This window comes from Vigna unguiculata, chromosome 5 (assembly GCF_037176805.1).
Source record: "Vigna unguiculata cultivar grain cowpea cultivar isolate G323 ecotype 2 chromosome 5, ASM3717680v1, whole genome shotgun sequence".
Classification (NCBI taxonomy): Eukaryota; Viridiplantae; Streptophyta; class Magnoliopsida; order Fabales; family Fabaceae; genus Vigna; species Vigna unguiculata.
Window position 1 is genome coordinate 29,790,803 of NC_140796.1, and position 10,675 is coordinate 29,801,477.

The 10,675-nt window shown below is 35.3% G+C and overlaps 2 pseudogenes; both read right to left on the minus strand.

Moving 5' to 3' along the window:
• Positions 1–3,979: 3,979 nt before the first annotated feature.
• LOC146886343 (uncharacterized) lies at positions 3,980–5,757 on the minus strand (annotated as a pseudogene).
• Positions 5,758–5,844: 87 nt separating this feature from the next.
• Positions 5,845–9,631, minus strand: LOC114165612 (uncharacterized; annotated as a pseudogene).
• Positions 9,632–10,675: the final 1,044 nt, after the last annotated feature.

The following is a 10,675-nucleotide window of genomic DNA, read 5'->3' on the forward strand; positions in this document are numbered from 1 at the left end:
GGTGTGATGGTTGCAGATGGCATGGTGGCTAGTGTTTGAAATCTGCAGGTTTTATTGGGATGTTGAAGGTGATAAGGTGGCATCATGTAATTGGATAAAGTTTGAGTTTTAGGATGCTCACCCGTGGCATCATTTGGTGGGCTAATTTTTAGTAAAAGTGTCTATGTAATTGTTACGAGGTACAAAAATAGGTTGATTTTGTGACTCATTGTTGAAAGAGGGAGTGTATATGTAATTTAAGGGTGCATTTAGCTCTTAATTTATTTCTTTCCAAAGTTTCCTAATTTTGGCCTTATTTTGCAACTTGAAACAATTTAATTTCACACCTATAATGAACCAAATTTAACTTCAGCTTCATCAACAAACGTTAGAATATTCAAGAATATTTTATGTAACTAAAATCAATTTTTAATCCATTTTTATCTCACAAACTCAATAAGCTCAATTATCACAAATCTTGATTAAATCAATCTTTTAAGCACAAAATTCAATTAAATCCCTAAATTTAAACATTAAATGAGGGCAAAAATATGCACTTATCAGAAGACTAACAATAAATGAAAAACAAAAAAAGATAGGAGAAGGTGCAAGGGTGCACAAGTGGTAGAAGGGCAAGCTAAGGAGGCCAAGAAGAAAGACATCATGATCTCTTACAAAGGAGTGAAAAAGTTAATGCTTGCCCACAAGAGTGTGTTTGTAGCTTATTTTAGTGGGTTTTCTCCATCCATTCATAGTCTAACCTCTAGTTGTGCTCTAGACTTGTCTTTAGTCTTATATGAGTTCCAAGATGGTTTTCAAGATCCTCCCAAGGGGCTTCAACCTCTAAAAGGTATTGAACACCAAATTGATTTCATTCAAGGATTTTCTTTGCCTAATAGACCAGCATATAGGACCAACCCCGAGGAATCTAAAGAGATCAAAAAGCAAACGGGAATGGAAAAAGGGTGGGTGCAACATAGCACAAGTCCTTATGTCATGCCTGTGATTCTTGTTCCTTAAAAAGATGGGAATTGGAGGATGTGCATAAATTGTAAGGCCATGTTCCTATCATATTCTCCAAAATAGACTTGAAATTGGTGTTGCAATCAAAATTGAGACGGCGAACCAAAAATTAAACTTGGAAAAAATAGAGTTTGGAGTCGCCACTATAGTTTATTCTGGAAAACTACGCAAAAGCCAAAAAGATAAAACAAGGTCTACAAAAATCTAGATTTTGGGTCCAAGATTCGATTACGCGTGGGGAAGGTATTAGCACCCCACAGTCTGTCCTAAGATGGTACCTTTAATTAAACGTGCAAAAGCATGTGGTTTTTCAAAATATTTATATTCCCCAAAAATAATAATAAAAGAATGTACAAAAGAAACAAAAATATTTTTTTTTTATTTTTTGGCCCCGACAAGGATTAATCCTCACTCCTACGTATCTCCATTCATAATGGAAAATCAGGGATCACGTAGTTCCTAATGAAAAACCTATTTGAGAAAAGATTTCATTTTCATTTGGTCAACCCAACAAGAATTGACATTGCTCTTATGTATTCCCATTCATAATGGGAAATCAGGGATCACGTAGTTCTTAATAAAAAATTATTTGAGAAATTATTTAATTTTTATTTGATGAACCTAACAAGAATTGACCTCACTCCTACGTATTTCCATTCATAATGGAAAATTAGGGATCACGTAGTTCTTATTGAAAAAACTATTTGGAAAATTATTTGAATTTTTTTTATAATTTTAAAAACCTTTTTATTTAACGCGAGCGGCTGGACAAACATTGAAAATAAATTTTCTTTTTTAATCTTTTATTTTTTCATTTTTTCATTTTTTTAATCTTTTATAATTTTATATTTTTTAAACTTATTTGAAAGAGGATATGGATGTCACTATGACGCGAGCAACCAGACAGATATCAAGGATAAACAAAGAAAACTATTTTTAATTTTTAGATCCTTATATATTTTTTAGAAAAATAATGAAATTTTAAAATAGGTATCACGCGACGCGAGCGGTTGGACAGACACTATGAAATGGGAAAACTATTTTTTATGATTTAAAAAAATGATAATTGGAAAAGATAAATCAAAAGATAGAAGAAATTGGCATTGACGTACCTTCAAAATTTTTCATATCTCTTCTGTTATATCAATCTCACCCTCTCATTATGTACATTACAACTCCCTTTTCTCTCTTCTTTTTTTCTTGCCTCCTCTTTTAAGATTTTTGTTTTTTTCAAAGATAGGTAAAAAGGAGATGTGTTTGTGTGGGTGGTAATGAGAAAGAAAGAGAAAGTGTAGAGAATACTTTCCTTTTTATTTTCATCCTTTTTCATATGACAAACTGTGTATTTATATCCACACACTACAATATCAATGTAATCCTAGCCTTTATTGTAATGAACAAAATAAGGAATTGGTCATTATAGCAGCACATTACGGGAATCAAATCATAGCAAATCAAAGCACAATATCAATTATTATCAGTAATATTGATTCTAATCATTAGAAGAATATTGCTTCTAATTATTAGAATCATATTAGTATTTTCTCTATCAAGAACAAATGGTAGAAAAACAAAGAGTAAGGACGAAAATATGTTGGGTTGTCATGCTCATGAGTGGGCTCTTCTTTCTTCTTATGTTTTTTCTTTTTTCTTTTTTTTTTCATCTCTCTCTTTTTTTATTTTTTGCTAAAATATAAGTTTGAAAATTTTTGAAAAAAAAATTATTTCACCTTTTTATTGACCACTAACTAAAAAACATTTTTTATTTTTTTTGTTTTTTTAATTTTATCTTCTTTGAAAATAAATGTATTCATCTGGACAAAATTGGGTGTTGACAAGTGGTTATAATCAAATAAGGATTAAAGAGGGACATGAATGGAAGACCACATTCAAGACTAAGTTTGGATTGTAATAGTGGCTAGTCATGCCTTTTGTCTTGACCAATGAACCCAGTACCTTCATGAGTGATGACAAACCCCTAGCCAATGGACTAATCACAAGAAGTATGGCAAAAAACATTCAAGAAAGGTTGAATTCATCTATGAAAGGTATTACCATTTCCACTACACACTACCAGAAAAACGTTAATTATCGACGGTCAGAATCCATCAATAATAGCCATAATCCGTCGGTAATGATGTTTTACCGACGGACTTCCGACGGCAAAATATCCATCGGTAAAATGCTCGTCGGTAATCATTTACCGACGGATTGTTAAAATCCGCCGGCAATTACCGACGAAAATATCCGTTGTCCTTTCTGCCGGTTATTTCTAACGGATCTGTCCGTCGATTTCAACAATCCGTCGGTAAATGATTACCGACGAGCAGTTTACTGACGGATATTTTGCCGTCAGAAGTCCGTCGGTAAAACATCATTACCGGATTATGGCTATTATCGATGAATTCTGACCGTCGATAATTATCGACGGACATATCCGTCGGTAATGACATGGACTCCACGAATGGATTTACCGATGGATCTGTCCGTCAGTAATTCCATCTGTAAGAACGTGTAATTCCGTCGGTAAGATAAAAAATTTGGTCTGGGTTGGTTTGTTTTTTAGACATTCCACAATACCTGCATATACAAAATTCCAATACAGACAAATCCAGCAGTCCAACATTCCACTATATCAAATATTGTATCATTATCAAACTCCATGACAATATATATCAAATGACAGAGTAAATTGTTCATAAAATAGAGAAAATAATATGTATCACAGGAAAGTTTGTCAAATATTACGTAATCACAATTAGTACCAAGAAGGACTAATAGTACATAAGTTTATTAAGTAAATTTTGAACAAAGTTTTTCTTAAGAACATGAAAAGCTAATAATCTTCATAATCAGGAGAAGATTCTTCATTTAGGTTATCGTCTTCTTCATTATTTTGTTGCTGAGAATGGGGTGGAGGGATTTCAAGGTTTGGTTGAGTAGGGTTTGGCTGTTGTGGTTGTGGCTGTGGTTGTGGCTATGGCTGTAGCTGCTGAAGACGAGCCTGAGCATCAGGAGGGAGATATTGCAGGACTAGTGATAGAAAGGATCGAAACTCAGACCTCAATTGCTCATTTTCCTCTAGGCTGTGTGACAGTTGCTGCTTAATATTAGTGAGGTCCTTAGTATTAGAAGAGGAAGAAGTTGGTACTTGGTTCAAGCTTTCATTTAGACCTGTATATTTTGAAACAAGTTGACCAGCCCCATAAAGTCTTCCTTTCTTTTTCCCTCCTACTGTCTCAACCCAACACCTAGTCCTGATATTCTCGTCCTGTGTAGGATCAACAGAGGACTGCTCTTGTGTTCCATCAGCACATGAGGAAACCTCAGATCTAACTTGAGAAAGCCTAGTCTAAAATTCTTCCTGTAAGTAAAGAATGAACAATTATTATTCTGTGGTGGGATACATTTAAGAGTAAATAATATTGAACAGTAAAAGAGACTTACATTTGTTTTCCTAGACCTCTCATCCACATACTCGCCAGTACCCTTCCGGATATGTGTCTGCTGAAAGACTTCATCAAGAAACACATGGCGTCCCAACTCACGTGCCTGCAACAAAATGTTATAGAGTTAGATTTCATTTGGTTTCAAACTTTAAAAATGTAGTTCAAATGTGACAAATACAAACAGTTAATGTGTTTACCATACGAAGGGCATGCTCGTAAGTGGTAATGGATCCACCTGTGTGTAGGGTCCCACCTGTTTCAGAAGCCCTATTCTTTTTTGCTGTAATACATTTGGTCCGATAACTTGGAGAACTCCAATGTTCTAGCAGCCTTGTCCACACATCATTAGGAATCCATTATGGCCTTTCTCTAGCCGTTCTAGCATCTCTAAACATCTCAGATAGACGATGGGAAGCTCTGCTGTTGAAATTTCTCTTAATGGCAATTTCATGCTCTGGTGCCCACTGAACTCTCCTCTATAACACAATTTAAACATATAAAACATTATAAGTATATTAAACATGGAATAGTAGTTAACAACTTAATTTACCTATATAATAAGTTAGAACACGTTACCTTGAAATGTTGCCAGAAAATTTCCTTGTCTTTTTCAGGTATTGATCCCCATGATGGCCAAGGATTAAGAAATTGTTGCTTGATTGTCTTTGTGATAGCCTGTGAAGCAACTCTAGATGGAACAAACCTACAATTCATGGAAAATTGTCAGAAAATGAAAGAATTACATAATATAAACAATGAGAATAATTGAATTTAAATATTACCCTCGACCGACAGGTTCAATCATTGGGCGGTCCTACAGAGAAGGGTCAGGTTCTGCATCTAAATCAGCATCAACCATAGGCTGTGGGGCAACTATATCACCTGCAACTGGGGATGGTGCCAACTGCTGACCAACGGTAGAAGATGGGCCACCAATGGAGGCTGGGGATGGTACAATATGAGGTGATGGGGATGCTCCAATGTCTGTGGAAGGGGTATGTAACCCAGTGTGTGGAGTTGAGAAAGATGAGGATGGTATACGGAAGGGTGGTACAACAAGGGTATGCAACCCTGTGGGTGGAGGTTGAGAAAAGGAGGACGACATATGAATCGTCGGGATAGATGTTGGGTTATGTAACCCTGTGGGTGGAGGTGGGGAAGATAAAGATGGCATATGTAAGCCCGGGGTAGGGGTGATGGGTCTGACTGGAATCCGAAGCACATAATTATTACATCTCTTTCTTGTTTTTGCAATACCTTTCCCCTTGTCAACTGGGGGTGGTCGAGGTGGATCTCCCGATGACATGGTATATAGGATCTAAGTGTCAAACAAATTAAGATGGTGTATAATAACAAACAAATATACCAACTTAATAACTATTCATTACACATATTACATAACTTGAAGTACAACAACAAAAAGTTCTAATGAAATGAAAAAAAAAACAAACATATTAAAAAGATAAGTACTAAAACAAAAAAGACAAAGTTATTCATTATCATCACTTTCACCCTCATCGTCGTCCTCCTCTTCCTCCACTTCTTCTTCTTCAGTTTCATTTTCTTCATCTAGATATTCCTCCTCTTCTTCTTCTTCTTCTTCATCTTCTTCTTCTTCCTCCTCCTGTTGTTCCAACTCTTCATCATGACCTTCTATGTGATGAAATCCCGATACACGTTCTACTTCAATTACTTCGTTCACATGGGACATTTCATCAACTTGGTAAGGGATATCATCTTCCACCTCATTTGATTCAATGCGACCTCTCGGCTTTGTTTTAATTGTAACACACCAACCACAATTGTCTTTTTGAGATGGTGGATATTGTACATAATATACTTGTCTAACATTGTATGCTAAAATAAATGGATCAAATGGTTGGTACCTTGAAGTCATGTGAATGTCCACAATGTTATATTTAGGATCTACTCTTGTACCTTTTCTTGAGGGATCAAACCATTCACAAAAAAAAGTACAACTTTTTCGATTTATTAGAAGTATTGTACTCTAGTTCATATATTCTATGAATGATCCCATAAAAATCATCTTCACCTCCTTCAGTAAGGCCCTTCACATGAACACCACTATTTATAGTCTTTTTCCCTTTGCTCCATGCGTTAGTATGGAACTTGTACCCATTCACGAAGTATGTGTGCCATTCTTTGACACATTTCATTGGCCAATTTGACAAATCCCTTAGGTCTTGGTTTCTAACACTTAATGGCTCGTTATAAACCTACAAGTATAGAAAGATAGATGTAAAATTATGATACATTAAAATCCATTTGTTGCATAATTAATGGTACAATACATACTTGATATTGAAACCATTCAGGAAACTCTGAATGAATACGAGCAGAAGCACTGCTCTCAGGTATTTGCAAGCCCGTAAGGAATGAGCTGGTGAAAAAAGATTGCAATGGTAAATTAATTATAGGCTTACATATAAATGACCACAAATTTGTTAAAAAAGGAGGATATAACTTACTCAAGATATGGTTTGACTTCAGTGCAATTGATTAACACATGAACATGAGCAGATTTGAACTCGGCATCAGTTAGCCAATGAATCGATTCTCGCCCTGCATGTCGACCTTGTTGCTGAAAAACAGACAACGTTGACACATCTCTTTGACCTTCAACTTCATTCCTCCAATTGCGTGGTGACAACATGAAGTTGTTGAAGTAATGAGAACAAAAGTATGTTGTCTCACGGTGTAAATAAGATGCACAAATAGAACCTTCAACTCTTGCTTTATTTTGTATTGATCATTTTGAATCACCCATGAATCTATACAAATAAAAAAATACATCATGATGAAAAAAATTGGTGACAAAATTAATTATAAATATGAATAGGGAGGTCCTTTAGTACCTTTCAAAAGGATACATCCATCTGTATTGCACTCGTCCACCCAACAATGCTTCTTGGGGGAGATGAATAGGGAGATGTTCCATGGAATCAAATAATCCAGGAGGGAATATTCTCTCTAATTTGCAGAGAATAATTGGAATATTTTCCTCCATTCTTCTTAGGGATTCCTCTTTTAATGTTGCAGAGCACAAATCTTTGAAAAAGTGGCTAATTTCAGTAAGAGGATTTAAAACATGAATGGGCAAAACACTAAATGCAATAGGAAGTAATGACTCCATGAATACATGGCAATCATGAATTTTCATTCCATGGATTCTTCCCTTTTCAACATCAGCACATCTAGCCAAGTTGGAACTATAACCATCTGGCATCTTAAGTTCCTTTATCCACCGACAAACTCATTTAGCTTCATCTAGAGTTAAAGTGTAATTCGCTTTAGGCTTTAATATTTTCCCATTATCTTGAACCTTCAACTCCAAGTCTTTTCACTTGCAATACAATCCTAAATCCCTTCTTGCCTTCTCATTGTCTTTTGTCTTTCCCATCACATTCATAACAGTATTGAATATGTTCTCAAAGAAATTTTTTTCTATGTGCATTACATCAAGATTATGTCTTAACAAATTATCTTTCCAATATGGAAGATCCCAAAAAATGCTTCTTTTTGTCCAATTATGCCATTCTCCACATCCATCTATCCGTGTTACACCGTTTTCAGTGACTTTTGGAAAATGTTTCACTCTTCTCCAAACTTGTAATGGTGTTAACCTAGGAGGTGGCCCATCTGTTTCAACTTGCCCTTTTCGAAAGGCTTTAATATTTCTCCTAAAAGGATGGTCATTAGGTAAGAACCTACGATGTGAGTCAAACTAACAACTTTTGCGACCATAATTTAACGTGAATGACTTATTGTGCTCCATGCAATGCAGACAAGCTAATCTACCATGTGTGCCCCAACCAGATAACATCCCATAAGCAGGGAAGTCATTAATAGTCCACATCAAACATGCCCTTATCATAAAATTTTGTTTCCTTGAAACATCATAGGTCAAGATACCAACCCACAACTTCTTCAAATCATCAATTAAAGGCTCCAAGTAAACATCAATAGAGGCCTTTGGATTGGATGGCCCTGGTATAAGACAACTCAAAAAAATATAAGGCTTTGACATGCACATTTCAGGAGGAAGATTGTATGGAGTAGCAATCACGGGCCAACAAGAATATGGTGAAGATGAAGCCTGAATGTAAGGGTTAAATCCATCTGAACATAGACCAAGTCGCACATTGCATGGATCAGACGCAAAGGTAGGATGTTTACGATCAAAGTGCTTCCAGGCTTCACCATTAGATGGGTGGCGTAACATGCCTTGGCTTTGGTTTTCATGATGCCAAGTCATATGTGGCGCGGTTTGCATAGGAGCAAACATTCTTTGTAATCTTGGGATTATAGGCAAATAGAACATTGACTTAACTGCAATTGGTTTTTTGCGCCTTGATCCCTGATGAAGTGGATGATATCTTGGTTTGTGACAAAATTTACATTCAAGCAATGCTGCATCTCTTTTTCCATTATCATTGTCATAAAAGAGCATACAACCACTCACACAACAATCAATCTTCTTAGCCTCCAATCCCAACTTTGATACTAACCTCTTAGCGTCATAAAAACTTTTTGGCAAGCTCATATTTGGTGGTATGAGATCTAACAAAAGTTTTGGTGAAAGCCGCTAAGCATTGGTTAGGAATATTCCAATTAGACTTATAAGATAGAAGTCTAACACATACTGACAATTTAGAGTCTCTTGCCCCTTCAAATAAAGGTTGATTTGCCTCCGCCAACAAATTATAAAACCTTTGTGTGGATTCATTAGGACACTCTTCTAAGTTAGTGTCGTTAGGTTGTTGGTTTGATTGAAATTGACATAAAGCGTTATTGACCATCTCTTCCATGTCGCACAATTGCTCCATTTCAGCAGTATGTACACCCTATCTAGGGAGAAAATTATCACCTTCATTTAAATCAACAACTGGCATATCTTCACCATGTAATGTCCAAATCCAATAATTTGGTATGAGCCCTTTTTTATAAAGGTAAACTTTTACAATCTCATCTGTCAAAATCCTTGTACAGTCACACTTAATGAGGGTGCATCTAATCTCACCTTCAAGTTCAAAATATCTAGACTGTCTTACTACTCGAACAAACTCTTCAATGCCTAAGACAAAAGACTCCTTCAATCCCCTTCTACCACTATAACAACGATCATACATCCATGAACGATTCAAAGGAGGTTCACCCATGTTCTATACCACAATAAATGGTTTAAATTAGATTCTAATGGGGAGAATTCAAATAAAGTAGAGACATATATGTCCTCGTGTATTGCTTAAGATCATGACATTGTCGAGATATATCTCACTCATTAAGTAAGATATCCAAATACTAACCAAGATACAATGTCCTAATTGGAATGCAAGTCCCATGACTATGCAGACCAATTTAGCTAAAATTCTTTTTGTTCTTGTCTTTAGTAGTCTATTTTTATGTTTTACAGTCAAATTTTGATTTCTTTGTTTTTTTGAGTAATTGACTTTATTTTAAGGAACATTTTACCATTTAAAACATTGTTAGACACTTACTTTACATTTTCATTGACTACATTAATATAGTTCATTGACTACTTAAATCAGCAGCATGATAATACTTAGCAAGAATCACATCAGGTGAAAATAAATTATACCTCACAAAAGGTACTAGGCAACCTTTTAGGGAAATCCTTCCTTGCTACTATGATTTACCTCCAGATCCACCTTCACCCTTTCCTCCCCTATCATAGTGCATAAATAAATAATATTCTTCATGAAAATGAATATATCAAAACAAACATAACATCTACCCAAATAAACAAGCATAAGTTATGGTTAGTTGAATCTGTTATACAATTTGCAAATAACTTCATTATTTTTTAATTGAATTAGTGTGACTAAATTGTGTGGCCTATTTTTATGCAGGAAAAGTAAACCAAGGACAAAAAAAATAACAAAAACAAAAAAAAAAAATGTTGTAACTTGGCTGAAAAGCTTAAAAGTTGACTTTTTGCCTTTTTCCTCTAATCTGAAATCTATGATGCGAAATTGGTATAAACAGGACCAAGCACCTACTCAACAACGTTAAAATGACTAAAGGATCCTAAGGAACAACTCAAAACTGAAATCCTACCTAAAACTCAAAATTTCACTACCTAAAACCTCTAAAGACACCCTAAAAGTAGGCTAAAACTAAGTTTATGCTAAAGCATGGGTAGAACTACCACTAAAGTACCTAAACAGGGTTAAAATGATGTA